The 20,657-nt window shown below is 35.7% G+C and overlaps 1 protein-coding gene across 3 annotated transcripts in view; it reads right to left on the reverse strand.

Moving 5' to 3' along the window:
• The window catches only part of ADAMTS19 (ADAM metallopeptidase with thrombospondin type 1 motif 19), a 283,788-nt gene that overhangs the window by 144,938 nt on the left and 118,193 nt on the right, over window positions 1–20,657 (reverse strand). The window lies entirely within an intron of this gene.

Genomic DNA, 20,657 nt, shown 5'->3' on the forward strand with positions numbered 1-20,657 from the left:
CATTTTCATTTTCATATTTTAGATAAAATTATTTTACTAATTATCAAATTCCAAAGGAATAATATAAGAATATATGTTATAAATACCAATTTCATCATGTAAGACAAATGAATAGTTACAACTTAGAAAATGTAATAAAACAGCAATGATTAATTTAAATATATTCAATTATTGTGAAGAACATAGTTTTGAAAAAATATTAATGCAAAATAAACTACATATAAGGCAGTCTTGAACTTACATTTATATTTTGAATTGATACAATTGTGAAATTATATTTATGAAATACTATTTTAATATGGCATAGAGCTATCTGTCATATTTGAAATACCAGAAATATTTTATTTGAAAATTTCTTAGCAAAATGGTATGTTGCATAGTATATGATACTGAAATATTAATTAACATAAAATTTTAGCAAGATATTTGATCTTTTGGTTTAAATTATCAGTAAAAAGGGAAATATTTAAACTCCTTAATATTCTTTAGTCAAATATTTATGTTCTGTTTTACTAATTAAGACATATACTTGAATAATCATTTCAGAAAATGAATTGTTACCAAGTATAAGTTATAATGTTATTTTCAAATAACAAAAGTTATTTTAATATCAATTATTTTTGATACATTATATGTTCTGTATTTCCCATATCCTTATAAAATAAATTTTAAACTCCTTTTATAGATGAAGATATTTAGGCCTAGGAAGTTCTGATTTACCAAAGATCACATAATTACTAAACATGATGGAATGGGGATTTAATTTCACCTTTGAATCCATCTGCTGGATATTTATTTTGTTTCTGAAAAAAAATTTAATGCAGAGCTTGCCCTAATTAAAGATGGTCAACTGACTGCTTGTGACTTTTCTCTCTCTCCAGAAACAAAATATAATGGTCTTAAGAGATAATTTAAATAAATTATTTTAATAAAATGTTAAAAGAATCACCTTGCCCATGTTTAGGAAAGCTAGAAAATTCAGGGAAGAATATGAACAGATTTAGTGAAAGCTACAGCCTAAATGTCAAGAGGAAGATTTTTGATGAGAAGAGAACTTCTGAATTGGTGGAACTCCAGAAAGTCTCAAGACTGAAGCACACATAGTCTAGGGAGAAGCAATGCATGAGGGTTGAAAATGGAGATTAGCTGAAACTATATCTGAAGTTCTAAACAACTCATTTAAACCTTCGGGCAGAATGTCAAGGCCTGGTATCCACAGTCCTATCAGGAAAGTAGAGATGTAATCTTTAAGCAAAAGGTAGAATAAACATATTATTTTAAGAAATATGACTACATGAAGAAATAGCAAAAAGATGAAATACACATATGGATGTAGTGTTTTTTTTATATCTTTACAAATTAAAATAGATTTTATAGAAATTTATCACCTATAAATAGATGAAATGACTCCTTAATGAATGCGTGGTTAGGTGGATGGATGGATGAATAGACAGATGATAAGCCCAGTTACTTCATTTGGCTTATTAAGGTAACTGAAATTACTTCAAAGTTAAATCAAGAAAAAATAGGACAGAAAGATGAAGGTAAGGATACACAGAGCGGGACCGGGGAAGGGAGAAGAGGAGGGGAGAAGCAGGAAAATCATATTTTTAAATTATAGTTCTATTAAACAACATATGAAATAAAAACTTTTTAAAATTTGATTTAAACATAACAACATGAATTTTAAGAAAGCTAAATCATATTAATACAACAAAGAGTGGAAAACGAAGATTTTGAGATAATTAATTTTGTATTATAATCAAATGGAAGAAGACAGGAAGAAAGAAAAGAAGGAAGGAGGATAAAAGAAAATATCTCCTCTAAATAGAGTATTAAAAGTTATAGCATTTGAAAATAAAATAATACTTTGAGATTAAATGTCCCCCCAAAATACTAAATCAAGTTCACTATAATTAGCATGCTGCTACCACTGATTAGTACAAATTTTCTCTTAAGATTTCCATATATTTTGCCACTTTTTTCACCATAGCTAAAACAGTCCCATCACCCTGTTCAGATTTAAAACTCAGCTAACATGGGTTATCATCATGTCATACACTTGTTTGTCACATGGCCTAGGACATATACAATTCAGTCACTTTAATGAGTTTTACATGTCTTCTCCAGTATCCATTCTAATCTCATACTTTCCCCACGTAAAAATAGTACTGCCACTTGTTTCCAATTCTTATTTCTTCTAATTTGCATTGGCTAGGATTTCGAACGTACTATTGAAATATATGGGCAATACTGATGTCCTTATTTTTCCTTCTGAGTTTAATAGGAATGTTTACAGTTTCACAGTTGCATATGATGTTTGCTGAAGGTATTCATAGAATACCTTATTAACTTAAGGAAATAACTTTCTGATATCATTGCATGTCTGAGTGAAGAAGGAGGCAACATGATTTGATATATAGGTCAAAGGTGAATGGAAGTTTATTAGTAATATTTGGGAAACGATCCACAGATTGAAATAGCCACTTAGGGAAATATGGAAGTGCTGAATAAGTACTACAGGAGTGCTTAATGTAATGAGTCAGAAAACATGTTGCTTCAGCTGAGGACGGAGTGCATGAGTTTGGAGTAGCACTAACATAGTACTCAGTTGAGTGATATTCAACCTAGTGGCTGAAACAAAGACAAGTACATTTAGATTCAATTTAGGTTGAAGTTTTGTAGATCACATGTGGAGGAAGACCAAAGGTATAAAAGCTGTCAGTGAAGTTGAAAGTGAAAGAAGGCATAACACTTACAGGGATCTATGGGGGATGAGTAAAAAAGTAAGGTTAGAGGGAGCCTGATAATTTGAGAAAAGAATACAGTAGTAAAGAGAATGGAATCACCAATGATGAAAAACAGCAGACGTTTTACAAAGAAAGTATTTTATCAGGGAGTGAGACTTAGGGATTTAAGATTTCAGAGGTTGGGCACGGTGGCTCACGCCTGTAATCCCAGCACTTTGGGAGGCCGAAGTGGGCAGATCATGAGGTCAGGAGATGGAGACCATCCTGGCTAACATGGTGAAACCCTATCTCTACTAAAAATACGAAACATATTTCGGGCTTGCTACTCGGGAGGCTGAGGCAGGAGAATGGCATGAACCCGGGAGGCAGAGCTTGTAGTGAGCCAAGATCACGCCACTGCACTCCAGCCTGGGTGACAGAGAGAGACTCCATCTCAAAAAAGAAAAAAAAAAAAAAAAAGATTTCAGAGAGAAAGTTCTGAGATCACATGACTAGGTATTGTCACAAGAGTAAAGAAGGGTGCAGGTAGAGGTCATCTAGACTGAGTTCAAATAATTATTAAATAGTGTTGGGTGGACTAATAATAATCAACATGAAATTGCACACGATCAGAAAGAACTTGGGACAATGGTAGGTGGCCAATATCCATAAGAAATGTGGGTGAGAATCAAGATCAATCACAGCTTTAACATGCTAAGGCTCAAAAACTTCAGGATCAGAGAGATTTGGGTTTAGAAGCACCAGTGGGGAACTGGAGGAATATGACAAATATACAACTTTTGTTTGTTTCTTGTTCCAGCCCTATGATACAGGGGAAGATAAAGAGGGAACAGTGGCCTCTCTTGGAATTCTGGATTATAGAAACCCATAAACACCTGGTTATAGGAAATCAATGACTACAATGTGGTCATGTAAAACAATATGATGATAAAGACAGTAGTTTATAATATAATAACATGTTTATGCAATAAAATATGTTAATAAAATATAAAATATTGAAAAACGATGAGCACATACTTACACAGAAGTATGATTACAACTATGTATTCAAAATATCATACCATCACATATTCATATGAACAAAAAGATACAGTTTTATCATGAGAAAATTAAAGTCTAATAAACATGATAATCATGTCTATGAAATGTGAATGGTAATTAGTAGAACTTCTTGTAGACTAGGGTGTGGTCTGTAAGACCAAAAATGACCCAAAAGAACCCTTAAAATGACCATCTATTCCTATTCTTATTTTACTCAAGTGTAAAGTCAGAATCTTCAACTGAGACTCTGATAAATTTAAATTCCATTGTTCTTAGATTTGGAACCCCAAGAAATTTTTCTTTGATTTGAAAGTTATGGAGAATGACTGTAACCGTGACTAATTTAAATGACTTGCATTATTCTGTTTAAAAGCTTAGCTTTTCAGTTCAAGAAACCACATGTTTGTTATTATAATAAGAGATGAGGTTGAAGGGGAAAGGAATTAACACATATGTTATTTAAAGATAGATGCAATACAGGCCCTTTTGTGAAACAGAGTCCCACTCTGTTGCCCAGGCTGGAGTGCAATGGCGTGATCTTGGCTCACTGCAACCTCCACCTCCCAGGTTCCAGCGAGTCTCCTACCTCAGCCTCCTAAGTAGCTGGGATTACAGGCACCTACCACCATACCCAGCTAATTTGTATTTTAAGTAGAGACGGGGTTTCACCATATTGGCCAGGCTGGTTTCAAACTCCTGACCTCAAGTGATCCATCCACCTCAGCCTCCCAAAGTGCTGGGAGGCCAGACGTGAGCCACTTTGCCCAGCTCAAACTACTTTTTTAATACAAAAAATTCTGGAAATAAAAAGCAAATGAAAACAACCTTCTCATTTCTCAACTTAAAATGAGTCAAGTCATGAACAAGAAGTCAATTGAAGCTCTCATCAGAAAACAAAACACATGCCAGATGTTATTATGACACACCTCATAAGATGATCACAGACTCTTAAAACCATCCCAGATGCATTTTCCAATAATGGAGCTAATGGAGAGATCAGAGTTTTTATGTGATCAGATGGATGCATTCTAACAAAAATAAGTCTTTGGGCTCCAGAAGTACTGTTTTTAAGCACTAGCTAAGCTACCTGAGTTCAAAATCCAGGCACTCTTGGTACAAACTCCTGGCCAAGCTCCAGTTAATTACTGATCCTATGATTGTACTTTGTGAGTCTTACTATAAGTCTTACTATTATTTGAAGCATTTAACGAAAGAAAGATCGTAATACATGACAAGCAGTGAAGGTGCAAAGATGCTGAGTATGACTTTAAGAGTATGATTTTGGCTGGGTGTGGTGGTTTATGCCTGTAATCCTAGCACTTTGGGGGACCGAGGCAGGTGGATCACCTGAGGTCACGAGTTCGAGACCACCCTGGCTAACATGGTGAAACCCCGTCTCTACTAAAAATATAAAAATTAACCAGGCGTGGTGGTGCGTGCCTGTAGTTCCAGCTACTCGGGACGCTGAGGCAGGAGAATTGCCTGAACCTGGGATGCAGAGGTTGCAGTGAGCCAAGATTGCACCACTGCACTTCAGCCTGGGCAACAGAGCAAGACTCCATCTCAGGAAAAAAAAAAAAGTGTGATTTTAAAATACTCGTTTTAAAATCTGCTCATTAACACATAAAGATATACATAAGATATTATGGAAGAATATAAAAGGGAAATAAGGTAGAGAAAAATCTAAGCAGGAAAGGCTTTGAGAGAGGCAACAACTTGGTGATATCATTGAATGGACAGGGGTTAGCCAGGGAAAGGCAATGGGAGTTGAAGGGAGTTCCTGAACAAAGGACTAAACAGGGAAAAGGGCAAGCAGATACTTATGAAAGTTAATGTCTCTCATAGAGGTGGTGGCTTAGGGTTTTGAAGTGTGCCAGCCATGTAGCACATTTCTGCATCAACACTGTATTTAGGATTTCCTCAGTAAAGAGTGTGTTAAAGGAACTGCTCAGGTGAAATTGTCTGAAACAAAGACTAACATATAATGTGACCCAATGCAATCCAATAAAAATGTAATTGTGAAGAATCAAAATTCATTTTATCGATTAATAAGAAAAAAATTTAGAATGATATAAGAATGGTACCCAGATAATATAAAACCTATTTACATGATTAAATTCAAATTGGGCTTTGAAAACATTTTTAAATAATAAGTTGTCTTGCTAGCTGGCTATTAATCTGCCTGTTTCATTAAAAGACAAGAAGGTGATCTAAGAATGTAAAAGTACTCTTATGGAAATTATAAGTTTGGTATCAGCAGAGTTAATTTCTATTTTAAAACAGATTTTTAAAAAGCCTTCTAGATTTTCTTAAACGTTAAAGTAATTTACACCACTCTTAACAGTGCGGTTTTTATGAATACTGAGAAAAAAACTGATCTAGAAAGAGAAAGGAGTATAATAAAAGCTATAATAAATCTCTGATCAAATAAGATAGAATATTGTATGGATATTAAAATGTTGTTTATGCATTCTAGCATCATGGTAGACTGAATCCCCTTTTGCTAAAAGCACATAGAAATGACAAATTATAGGCCGGGCGCGGTGGCTCAAGCCTGTAATCCCAGCACTTTGGGAGGCCGAGACGGGCGGATCACGAGGTCAGGAGATCGAGACCATCCTGGCTAACACGGTGAAACCCCGTCTCTACTAAAAAATACAAAAAACTAGCCGGGCGCGGTGGCGGGCGCCTGTAGTCCCAGCTACTCGGGAGGCTGAGGCAGGAGAATGGCGTGAACCCGGGAGGCGGAGCTTGCAGTGAGCTGAGATCCGGCCACTGCACTCCAGCCTGGGCGGCAGAGCGAGGCTCCGTCTCAAAAAAAAAAAAAAAAAAAAAAAAAAGAAATGACAAATTATAAGTAATATACATTTTTTTGAATGTATAGCTGAGGTTGAAGAAGAAACAATAATTCCCAGGTGCAAAATTAAAATTTAAAAAACTTCAAATCTGGAGAGAGAAAATCATGATGCTGCCACTGCCTGAGTATCAGATAAGATATATAACTCATTAACTAAACGTGTGGTTTCAAAATGTCTGAGCACAGGTGGTGGTGAGTAGGGAATGGAGATTCATGCATAAATCAAAAAGCCTGAAAATGCTGTTGTTAACTACCATGCAGCATATTTGAAAATAACTTTAAGAATCTGTCAGTGCAAGGAAGTATCAAGAAAACTTGGCTTAAAAAGAATCTGAGTATGCTAGAAATCAAAACCCAAGGCTACCATGAGCACATGAACATCAGTATGAAGCTTAAGAAATACTAAGCCATATATGTAACGTAAAAGTTGATCCTATTATGTGGAGATCTTTGCCAGTCCTGTGATAACAAATGAAATATGACTATGATGAGACACTTTATCACCTCAGCAAGCATGAAATTCTCAGAGGGGAAACAAGTTCCACTGAATATGAGCTCACAAATCATAATTATAAACCAAGTAAAGAAATGGTTCCCTGTGAAGAGAGAGACCACAGATATAAAAACCAAAGAAAAATGATGATGAAATAAATACTTTTTTAACATAGAGAGAGTTTGACGTTCACATTTACTGGGCCACCACAACCCAAATACATCTTTTTGTAAGTTAGAGAAAGAAACCACTTCATCATGATACTTCATATACAATTATTGGTGTAATAAACAGTTTTTTGAGAATAAAAACTTTCACTGATATGTGATAAAATTTGTTCAAGTAAATACACAAATGTATAATGTACACAATTGTAATGTACTTGTGTATATATATTCATTATACATTTGGATAATATATGTAATTATAATGTATATATAACTACACAAAAGTATAAATGAAAATTTAAATGTTATCTATTACAATAAGCATTAATCTGGAAAAGACCCTCAGTGAAGGAACTAGTAAAAAAAAAGTGCTACGGAAAAAAGGAAGCTGAACATAGAAACAAGGGGTGAATACAAGAAAACTGGCATGAAAATCTTCATAAACATTCTCAATAAAATAAGTGATAGTAATAATGTCTAAGTTTTGAGTTGTGTGAGATTTATGCAATGAAGGAAGTAATATAGTGAATTCAATATCATAAAATTAGATAAAACATGAAGAAATTTAAACTCTACTATTGTTCAGACTCAGGATAGAAATGATAACTAATTTTAGACTATGTTAATATAAGAATATGTACTTTTTCAAATGAGTACTGAAATAAAGAACTATAATTAATAACTGACAAAATAATAGGGGGAAAAGAAAATAAGAACAACTTAATCATTGCAATAGAAGTAAAAAAGAAAACAACTGGAGAGAAAATATCTGGTAAAATGAAAGCAGAAATAAAGTAAAATATATTAGTAGTCAAATTAGGGTAAAAGGAGCTTGCTTTAAAAACTTCTTGGATTGGGTTTAATAAAATTCCTACATATCTGGCTATAGAGAACACATGTAAAGCTTAATAATAAAAACATAAATCCAACAAAAAAGAATCACCAAATACAAGAACCCCCAAAGAACTGGTTACAATATTTTACAAAATATACCTTGAGGTAAAAATATTATTATGCATAAAAGGAAGAATTATATAGTTATAAGAAATATTTGATAGCATTTAATATATATGTATATCATAATTTCATCTCAAACTAATGATAAAATTAAAATAGATAATTCTAAACTAGTATCAATAATTGATCTTTCAATAATTATAGATTCAATAGATGAAAATAAAGAAATAAAAATACAGAGAATATATTCCATCTAAAAAGTTTAATTTTTTTCCCTCTCTCTCTCTTACACACACACACGCACACACACTTTATATCTAACAATTAGAAAATTCATATTATGTTCAAACATGCATCGAACTTTTTCTAAAGTTGCCAATGCCACCAAACAACACTTACTACATAAACAAAGAACAATGTCATAGAGTTAATATTCTCTAACTGCATTGCAATAAAATTAGAAATCCACACAAAAATGGTTACCCTTCCAATTCCTCCCTCTCTTCTTCCTCCTAATAAGTGGATATTTTGAAACAGTTTTAAATAATGTATGGATCAAAGAAGAGAAACTACAGTGTAAATAATAAATATTGTAGAAGTAAACGTATCCATTCATTACATAACACAGCCAGTGGTACACAGTGTAGAGTAGTTCATAGTGGTCCAATATTCCTGTTGGAAACAACTAGGAAGGCTAGATAATACAGAAAATAGTATTTGTAAAGCCATCAGTGAACTACAGAAACAAAAAAGACTAGAAGTTTTTAAATCCTAAAAATAGGAGCGACTCTCAAAGGTGAGCTAAATCACTAAAGGCACTTTTTCCTTGGTAGTATTTGCTGATTTTTAAGAAAGAACTAGGAACTGAAAAGCTGGACTTGAACCAGAAGAGGACAATTGCAGAAGAAAAAAGAAAAAAAAAACTGGGGGTGGGAGGGGCCACCCAGCACTGGATTTTCCTGTCCATAAAAGGCTGGAGATTTTGATAGTCACACAAGCTGGAGTAACAAAACTGGAGAATTGAGCAGCCATAGAGTATTCTCCTTCAAGAAAACTGCCATATTCTAAAACTGGCATGGAATGGTATTTTAAATAGCAAAATCCCAAACCTCCGAAGAGCCGAACAGAATCTCCATGTGAACTTGTGACACAATACAGTCCCAAATTAGATCATTAGTTCCCATACTATCTGTCTAGACAAAGAAAGACTAAATAATTTCTCCTATATAATAATATCATCTGAAACCTCATTGCTGCAGAGATTTTTAAAAATTAATCATTGATTCAAAAAGTACCAGGCTTGCATGAGCAGGTCCATTTGAACAAATGACGACGATAAACCGTCACCAAGGAGTGACCAAATATAGCAGTTAGCAGATGAGATTTTAAAATAATTGGGATTAATATGTTAAAGAACATTGAGTAAAAGTTAGACAAAATTGATAAAAGATGCAGAAACTCTCATATAATTGGGATTTATAAAAAAATCAAACAGACATTCTTGATTTGAAAATTACAGTATTTGAGAAGAGCAGATTATGATCTCTAGTAGTAGATTATAATCAGTAGATTATATAATGACATATATAATTAGATTATAATCAGTAAATTATGATCTTAATAGATAATGTAACTGCAGATTAAACATAGGAGGAGACAGAAATAGTTTCCTGGATTGATTAATTTAAACTACCCAAATTCCAGCAACAGAGAAGAAAATGATTAGAAAGTGTTTTAAAAAGGAACATAGTATACAGGTGAGACACAATCACAGGTGCTGCATTCTTCTAATTTCAATCTTACAGGAAACAGACAACAAAATATGATATTTGAGAATTAATGATTAAGTATATTTCAAAAAAAAATTGTAAGGCAACACAGAATAAACACAGCTCAGCAAGGCCCAAATTCAAAACACGGATAACACCACATGCTGAAGAGAATGTGAAGCAGCAGGAACCGTCATTCAGTGCTGATTAGAGAGCAAAATGGTACAGCCACATTGGAAGACAGTTTGGCAATTGCTTATAAATCTAAATATACTCTTACCATATGATCCAGCCATCATGCTAGTTAGTATTTACCCAAAGCAGCTGGAAATTTATGTCCACACAAAATCCTGCACATGGATGTTTATAGCAGCTTTATTCATGATGGCCAAAACTTGGAAAAGGTGAATGGATTCATAAACTGGTATCTCTATCCAACAGAATATTATTTAGTGCTAAAACGAAATGAGCTATCAAGCCATGGAAAAAGATGGAGGAAACTTAATTACACATTACTAAGTGATAGAAACTAGTCTGAAGAGGCTACCTATTGCATGATTTCAACTATATAACATTCTGGAAAAGGCAAAACTATGGTAAAAGTAAAAATATCAGTGGATGCCAGGGATTAAGAGGGGAAGAAGGAATAAATAGGTAGAACACAAAAGATTTTTTAAGGCAGAGAAACTACTCTATATGATACCATAATGTGGATACTATTATGCATTTGTCTAAACCCATAGAATTTAAAATACCAAGACTGAATTCTAATGAAAACTGTGGGCTTGGTTATAGGAATGTGTGAATGTAAGGTCATCAGTTGTAGAAATAATGTACCATTCTAGTGGTGAATATTGACAACAGGTGAGGCTATGCATATGTGTGGACAGGGGGTGTAAGAGAAACCTCTGTACCTTACACTCAATTTTGCTGTGAACCTAAAACTGCTCTAAAAAATAGTCCAAGAAATTTAAAGGCTTGGGAAGCAACAAGCAGAATCAAACAAAACAAACACAACAAAACACAACTCAAAACTGCTGAAAATAAAAACGAAAAAAAAGGGAATCTTAAAAGTGCCCAGGAAAAAAAGGAAACTTTATTTCAAAGTAACAACAATAAAGCTGACAGGTGTCTGCAACATCACAACACAAGCTGGAAATAATGAAATGGCATGTTTAAAGTTTTATAATAAAAAATAATCTGTCAACCTCTAATTCTATACTATGTGAAACAACTTTTTTGAAAATAAAGGTACCATAAGAATGTTTTCCTATATACAAAAACTGTTTCTTCAGACAGAAAGAAAAATCATCGCAAATTGAAACACAGAAATGCAGGAAGAAATGAAGAGCACCAGGATGACTGGCTATATAAATACTATAAACAAATATTGAATACATAAAACATTAACATTAATATCTCCCAAAATTTAAAATACATGCAACAACATGTAGTAGGGAGATAGTACAAGTGTTCAAAAGTTATTTTTTAAAAAAGTATAATTGACATTAGAAAATATTTTAACATAGTCATTACAAAAAAGAACACATTAAAAATGTGTAACCTAAAATGAAAACTGTTCTTAGGGAAGTTCACAGTGTATATTAGAAAAAGACTGGAGGGTGGCTGGCAAGATGGCCGAACAGGAACAGTTCCAGTCTGTAGCTCCCAGTGAGATCAACGCAGAAGGCAGGTGATTGCTGAATTTCCAACTGAGTTACCCATCTCAGTGGGACTGGTTAGACAGTGGGTGCAGCCCACAGAGGACGAGCAGAAGCAGGTGGGGCATTGCCTCACCCAGGAAGCACAAGGAGTCAGGGAACTCCCTCCACTAGCCAAGGGGAGCCATGAGGGACTGTGTCTTGAGGAATGGTGCATTCTGGCCCCAGATACTATGCTTTTCCCACTGTCTTTGCAACCTGCAGAGCAGGAGTTGCCCATGGGTGCCTATACCACCAGGGCCCTGAGTTTCAAGCAAAAAACTGGGTGTCCATTTGGGCAGACTCCTAACTAGCTTCAGGAGATTTTTTTCATACCACAGAGGCACCTGGAATGCTAGCAAGACAGAACGATTCACTCCCTGGAAAGGGGGCTGAAGCCAGGGAGCCAAGTGGTTCAGCTCAGCAGATTCCACCACCATGGAGCCCAGCAAGCTAACATCCACGGCTTGAAATTCTTGCTGCCAGCACAGCAGTCTGAAGTCGACCTGGGATGCTCGAGCTTGGTGGAGGGAGGAGCATCCGCCATTAATAAGGCTTGAGTAGGTGATTTTCCCCTCACAGCGAAAACAAAGCCACCAGGAAGTTCGAACTGGGCATAGTCCACATCGCAGCTCTGCAAAGCTACAGTAGCCAGACTGGCTCTCTAGATTCCTCCTCTCTGGGCAGGGCATCTCTGAAAGAAAGGCAGCAGCCCCTATCAGGGGCTTACAGATAAAACTCCCATCTGCCTGGGACAGAGCACCTGGGGGAAGGGGCGGTAGTGGGTGCAGCTTCAGCAGATTTAATCGTTCCTGCCTGCAGCGCTGAAGAGAGCAGCAGATCTCCCAGTACAGTGTTTGAGCTATTCTAAGGGACAGACTGCCTCCTCAAGTGGGTCCCTGACCCCTGTGTAGGCTGACTGGGAGACACCTCCCAGCAGTGGTTGACAGACACCTCATACAGAAGAGTTCCAGCTGGTATCTGATGGGTGCCCCTCTGGGATGAAGCTTCCAGAGGAAGGAACCGGCAGCAAACTTTGCAGTTCTGCAGCCTCTCCTGGTGATACCCAGGCAAACAGGGTCTGGAGTGGACCTCCAGCAAACTCCAGCAGACCTGCAGCAGAGGGGCCTGACTGTTAGAAGGAAAACTAACAAACAGAAAGGATTAGCATATCCAATCAGAGACCCCATCTGAAGGTCACCAACATCAAAGACCAAAGGTAGATGAATCCACAAAGATGGGGAGAAACCAGTGCAAAAAGGCTGAAAATTTCAAAAACCAGAATGCTGCTTCTCCTCCAAATGATCACAACTCCTCACCAGCAAGGGAACAAAACTGGTCAGAGAATGATTTTGACAAACTGACAGAAGTAGGCTTCAGAAAGAGGGTAATAACAAACTTCTCGGAGTTAAAGGAGCATGTTCTAATCCAATGCAAGGAAGCTGAGAACCTTCAAAATGGTCAGAGGAATTGCTAACTAGAATAACCAGTTTAGAGAAGAACAGAAATGATGTGATGAAGCTGAAAAACACAGCACAAGAACTTCGTGAAGCATACACAAGTATCAATAGCCAGATTGATCAAGTGGAAGAAAGGATATCAGAGATTGAAGATCAACTTAATGAAATAAAGTGTGAAGACAAGATTAGAGAAAAAAGAATGAAAAGGAACGAACAAAGCCTCCAAGAAACATGGGACTATATGAAAAGACCAAACCTACATTTGATTGGTGTGCCTGAAAGAGACAGGGAGAATGGAACCAAGTTGGAAAACACTTTTCAGTATATTATCCAGGAGAACTTCCCCAACCTAGCAAGACAGGTCAGCATTCAAATTCAGGAAATACAAAGAACACCACAGAGATACTCCTCGAGAAGAGCAACCCCAAGACACATAATCGTCAGATTCACCAAGGTTGAAATGAAGAAAAACATGTTAAGGGCAGCCAGAGAGAAAGGTCAGGTTACCCACAAAGGGAAGCCCATCAGACTAACAGCAGATCTCTGCAGAAACCCTACAAGCGAGAAGAGAGTGGGGGCCAATATACAACATTCTTAAAGAAAAAAATTTTCAACCCAGAATTTCATATCTAGCCAAACTAAGTTTCATAAGTGAAGGAGAAATAAAATCCTTTACAGACAAGCAAATGCTGAGAGATTTTGTCACCACTAGGCCTGCCTTACAAGAGCTCCTGAAGGAATCACTAAATATGGAAGGGAAAAACCAGTACCAGCCACTGCAAAAACATACCAAATTGTAAAGACCATCAACACTATGAAGAAACTGCATCAACTAACAGGCAAAATAACCAACTAGCATCATAATGACAGGATCAAATTCATACACAACAATACTAACTTTAAATGTAAATGGGCTAAATGCCCAAATTAAAAGACACAGGCTGGAAAATTGGGTAGTCAACACTTAACCGTATGCTGTATTCATGAGACCCATCTCATGTGTAAAGACACACATAGGCTCAAAATAAAGGGATGGAGTAATATTTACAAGCAAATGGAAAGCAAAATAACTAAATAAAGCAGGGGTTGCAATCCTAGTCTCTGATAAAACAGACTTTAAACTAAGATTTAAAAAAAAGATAAAGAAGGGCATTACATAATGGTAAAGGGATCAATGCAACAAGAAGAGCTAACTATACTAAATATATATGCACTCAATACAGGAGCACCCAGATTCATAAAACAAGTTCTTAGAGACCTACAAAGAAACTCTGACTCCCACATACTGTCAATATTAGATCAATGAGACAGAAAATTAACAAGGATATTCAGGACATGAACTCAGATCTGGGCAAAGTGGAACTAATAGACATCTACAGAACTTTCCATCCCATATCAACAGAATATAAATTCTTCTCAGCACCACATCACACTTATTCTAAAATTGACGACATAATTGGAAGTAAAACACTTCTCAGCAACTGCAAAAGAATGGAAATTTAACAGTCTCTCAGACTACAGTGCAATCAAACTAGAACTCAGGATTAAGAAACTCACTCAAAACTGCACAACTACATGGAAACTGAACAACCTTCTCCTGAATGACTATTTGGTAAATAACGAAATTAAGGCAGAAATAAATAAAGTTATTTAAAATCAATGAGAACAAAGATACAATATACCAGAATCTCTGAGACACAGCTAAGGCAGTGTTTAGAGGGAAATTTATAGCATTAAATGCCCATAGGAGAAAGCAGGAAAGATCTAACATCAGCACTAACTTCACAATTAAAAGGAGTAGAGAAGCAAGAAGCAAACAAATTCAAAAGCTAGCAGAAGACAAGAAATAACTAAGATCAGAGCAGACTGAAGGAGATGAAGACACAAAAAACCCTTAAAAAAATCAATGAATCCAGGAGCTGGTTTTTTGAAAAGATTACCAAAATAGATAGACTGCTAGCCAGACTAATAAATAAGAAAAGAGATAAGAATCAAATAGACACAATAAAAAATGATAAAGAGGATATCACCACTGATCACAAGAAATACAAACTACCATCAGAGAATACTATAAATACATCTATGTAAATAAACTAGAAAATCTAGAAGAAACAGATAAATTCCTGGAGACATACACCCTCCCAAGACTAAACCAGGAAGAAGTTGAATCCTTGAATAGAGCAGTAACAAGTTCTGAAATTGAGGCAGTAATTAATAGCTACCAACGTAAAAAAGCCCAGGACCAGATGGATTCACAGCTGAATTCTACCAGAGGTACAAAGAGGAGCTAGTATCATTCCTTCTGAAACTATTCCCAACAAGAGAAAAAGTAGGGACTCCTCCCCAACTCATTTTATGAGGCCAGCATCATCCTGATACCAAAATCTAGCAGAGACACATCAAAAAAAGAGAATTTCAGGCCAATATCCCTGATGAACATCGATGCAGAAATTGTCAATAAAATTCTGGCAAACCGAATCCAGCAGCACATCAAAAAGCTTATCCACCATGTACAAGTCAGCTTCATCCCTGGGATACAAGGCTGGTTCAACATACACAAATCAATAAACATAATCCATCACATAAACAGAACAAATGACAAAAATGACACGATTATCTCAATAGATGCACAAAAGGCCGTCAATAAAATTCAACACCCCTTTATGCTAAAAACGCTCAATAAACTAGGTATTGATGTAACATATCTGAAAATAATAAGAGCTATTTGTGAAAAACCCACCATCAATATCATACTGAATGGGCAAAAACTGGAAGCATTCCCTTTGAAACCCGGCACAAAATAAGGATGCCCTCTCTTACTACTCTTATTTAACATAGTATTGGACATTCTGGCCAGGGCAATCAGGCAAGAGAAATAAATAAAAGTATTGAAATACAAAGAGAGGAAGTCAAATTGTCTCTGTTTGCAGATGACCTGATTGTCATTTAGAAAACCTCATCATTTCAGCCCAAAATCTCCTAAAGGTAATAAACAACTTCAGGAAAGTCTCAGGATACAAAATCAATGTGCGAAAATCACAAGCATTCCTATACACCAATGATAGACAAACAGAAAGACAAATCATGAGTGAACTCCCATTCATAATTGCTACAAAGATAATAAAATACCTAGGAATACAACTTACAGGGGATATGAAGGACCTCTTCAAGGAGAACTACAAACCACTGTTAAGGAAATAAGAGAGGACACAAACAAATGGAAAAACATTCCATGCTCATGGATAGGAAGAATCAATATCGTGAAAATGGCCATACTGCCAAAAGTAATTCATAGATTCAATGCTATCCCCATCAAGCTACCATTGAATTTCTTTGCAGAATTAGAAAAAACTACTTTAAATTTCATATGGGGCCAAAAAAGAGCCCGTGTAGTCAACAAAATCCTAAGCAAAAGGAACAAAGCTGGAAGCATCATGCTACCTGTCTTCAAACAAGGTTATAGTAATCAAAACATTACGGTACTGGTACCAGAATAGATATATAGACCAACGAGACAGAACAGAGGCCTCAGAAGTGAGGCCACACATCTAAAACCATCTGATATTTGACAAACCTGACAAAAACAAGCAATGGGGAAAGGATTCCCTATTTAATAAATGGTGTTGGGAAAACTGGCTAGAATGCAGAAAACTGAAACTGGACCCCTTCCTTACACCTCATACAAAAATCAACTCAAGATGGATTAAAGACTTAAACATAAGACCTAAAATGATAAAAATCCTAGAAGAAAACCTAGGTAATACCATTCAGGACACAGGCATGGTCAAAGGCTTCATGCCTAAACACCAAAAGCAATAGCAATGAAAGCCACAATTGACAAATGGAATCTAATTAATCTAAAGAGCTTCTGCACAGCAAAAGAAACTATCATCAGAGTGAACAGGCAACCTAAAGAATGGGAGAAAATGTTTGCAATCTATCCATCTGACAAAGGTCTAATATCCAGAATCTACAAAAAACTTAAACAAATTTACAAGAAAAAAACAACCCCATCAAAAAGTGGGCTAAGGATATGAACAGACACTTCTCAAAAGAAGACATTTATGTGATCCACAAACATATGAAAAAAAGCTCATCACCACTGGTCATTAGAGAAATGCAAATAAAAACCACAATGAGATACTATCTCATGCCAGTTAGAATGGTGATCATTGAGAAGTCAGGAAACAAGAGATGCTGGAGAGGATGTGGAGAAATAGGAATGTTTTTACACTGTTGGTGGGAGTGTAAGCTAGTTCAACCATTGTGGAAGATAGTGTGGCGATTCCTCAGGGATCTAGATCCAGAAATACCATTTGACCCAGCAATCCCATTGGGTATATACCCAAAGGATTATAAATCATTCTACCCTAAAGACACATGCACCCATATATTTATTGCAGCATTGTTCACAACAGCAAAGACTTGGAACCAACACAAATGCCAATCAATGATAGACTGGATAATATACACCATGGGATATGCATGCCATAAAAAAAGGATGAATTCATATCATTTGTGGGGACATGGATGAAGCTGGAAACTGTCATTCTCAGTAAACTAACACAAGAACAGAAATCCAAATACCTCATGTTCTCACTGAAGTGGGTGTTGAACAATGAGAACACATGGACACAGGGAGGGGAACATTACATACCAGGGCCTTCAAGGGGTGGGAATTAGGGGAGGTATAGCATTAGGAGAAATACCTAACATAGATGATGGGTTAATAGGTGCAGCAAACCACCCTGGCACATGTATGCCTATGTAAGAAACTTGCATGTTCTGCACATGTATCCCAGAACTTAAAGTATAAAAAGTATATATATATATATATGTGTGTGTGTGTGTGTGTGTGTGTGTGTATAGATAGATAGATAGATAGATAGATATAGATAAAGATATGTAGATATATAAAAGTTTGAAAATCAATAAATTCCTTCAGGGAGCTAAAGAAAAAAAGACGACTATCAAAGCTAAAAAAAACTAAGTAAAAGTGAGGAAAATCAATGAACTACAAAATGAATGTATAAGAAAATTGGCAAAAACATGAATAATTCCCTGGTAAATCTATCAAGGATAAAAGAGAGAGAAATACAAATTACTAGCATCAAAAGAAATAAGGAAACATCTCTACAATTCTTAAAGATGTCAAGGCAATATAACAAACATATGTAAATAAATTTTACAATTAATCAAATCAGTCAAAAAATAAATTAAAAATCTGAAATTCCTATAATCGTTCATTCATTCAATACCAGCTACCTTGGCTTTCTTTTGGTCATTTCTCAAATGTGAGCAAGTATCCTTACATCTTAGGACCTCTTGACCAGATTTCACTTTGCCTGGAACATTCTTTCCTTAGATGTATCCTCCAGATTATCATCAAACCTTTATGCAAATATCACTTGTCACTTTCTTCAGTGAGACATTTCTTGATCACTCTATTTAAAATTACAAATTTCCTTCTCCCCTGGAAACTCCCAGATTATCCCTTACTTAGATGGACTATTTTTTTCTATATCAGTTTTATCTTTTAATATACCAGCTAATTATTTAATATGTATATTCACTGCCGCCATCAAAATGTAAGCACAACAATGACAGGAAATAAATCAATATGTTAATTCCCAATGTGTAAAACATTTTCTGGAATTCTTTGTGGGAACTTGAAACATATTTAGGTGAATAAATTATGAGTCCAGGTATGTTTGTACAGTGTAGCAATAAAAAATTTGAAAATGCATTAATATGCATCTGTCTTATATTTCCATGTAGCTGATGTCTTTTTAGTCCTCTAAAGGCTTCTCTCTGATGGCAGGTGAGGAGGAATTAGGATTAGTGAACACTTTTGGAATTCTATTCCATGTCAATATAGGATGGCTCAAGAAGAAAAACAGTGAAAATACTGAGTAATTAGGCAGAGAGAAGGGCTGAGTTATTCCTGAGCCCACGTTGACTCTGACTGCCATGGAAGGCAGAGAGGTGGGCAGTTTAACACAGGGAACCTATGGATGATGTGCCTGAAGCTCAGCAGTGTCTTCAGCAGTACAAGCTAGTAGGGTAAGCATCAGGGGAAAGATAAATAAAAAGTGTGGTGTAGATGAATTGAATAGGTAGGTCAGCCAACATGCTTGAGTTGCACCCACCAACTGCATTGTTGGCCACCAAATCCAACAGTGTGCTCTGGTTGCCCTGAAGTAAGGGAATTTACTGCAAAGACCAAAAGGGTTTCAGAGAGTAGTGAAAGAACCTGTGATTGCTGACCTAAACAAAGGGCCCTCCCAGCTACTTGGAAAGCACCAGATGAGAGGTTAGGAGGGGCTATTTGGAAAAAATGGGTATTTAACTTAAAAAAAAAGCAGCAATTTAAAGTAGAGGGAAAGTAACATAAATGGACAAGTTTGAGTTTTGATTTTCTTGGAATTAAGTGAAATAGAAATTTAGGAGAAAGATTTAATACACTGTAGAAAGCTAAATGCAACATTTTCTTTGCGTAATTTAGTATAATTTTTTGCCCGCTCCGTGTACGGAGACAAAATTAAGTACAGATGGAAATAGCTATATTTTTAAAAGTGTGTGTACACACATAGGCCACTTCTAAATCTTTGGCAAATTTTATATAAAATATTAATATGGTACAGGAGGAAAGAGATGAAAGATGATTCAAGTAAATGTTTAGGAAAAAAGTGAAAGAAAGGAGGTTCGCAGGGACAATGGTATGTAGGAGCAGCAGTGGTGATTTCTAAATTCTGCTCTTCTGTGAAATAGGAAGGCTGTCATTGTAAATAACACTTTCCAAAATAGGGTTTGTTTCTGCTGTTGTTGTTTTATACTTCCTTTAAGCTTTTTTACAAAAGACACCACTGAGACCCACGCACCCCCTTCCTCCCCACATTAAGATGATGAGATGGATTGCTTTTATATGGAAGGAAGAATGTTAAAAAAAATTATGTGTGTAGCTAGCTTTTGTGCTCCTGTTCCAGATTTATTCTACTTCACATTCACATCTTATCCCTCTTCAGAAAATATAAGGGTAGATTATTGGATGGTTTTAGAAGATAAACCCTCAAATCCTTAGAGAGTTTGAATCAAGCCAAACTCTGATATTCATTATTGTAGTTTTGACAGATCATAATAAAATACCCCATCTGAAATTTTTAATTTCAGTGTACCTCAGAAAATATAATGCTTATGACACATTCAACAACTCATATATGGTAGATTATACAACTAACTCTTCTAAATCAGTAATGGGAACCCTACTGCACAGTCTACACAGAAACAGCTGAAATTTGGTATTCTCATTGTTATGTTAATTAAAAGAAAGATAAAAGTCAGAGTTCTTAGGCTTTCTATATGATTTTGCTCACAAGCTAAAGAAGTTATTTAATGATTTCATCTGCCTTGGAGATTAACAAAGTGTCATAACTCTAAAAAATAGGTAAGATGAATCACAGTTA

Source organism: Macaca thibetana, chromosome 6 (assembly GCF_024542745.1).
Source record: "Macaca thibetana thibetana isolate TM-01 chromosome 6, ASM2454274v1, whole genome shotgun sequence".
NCBI lineage: Eukaryota > Metazoa > Chordata > Mammalia > Primates > Cercopithecidae > Macaca > Macaca thibetana.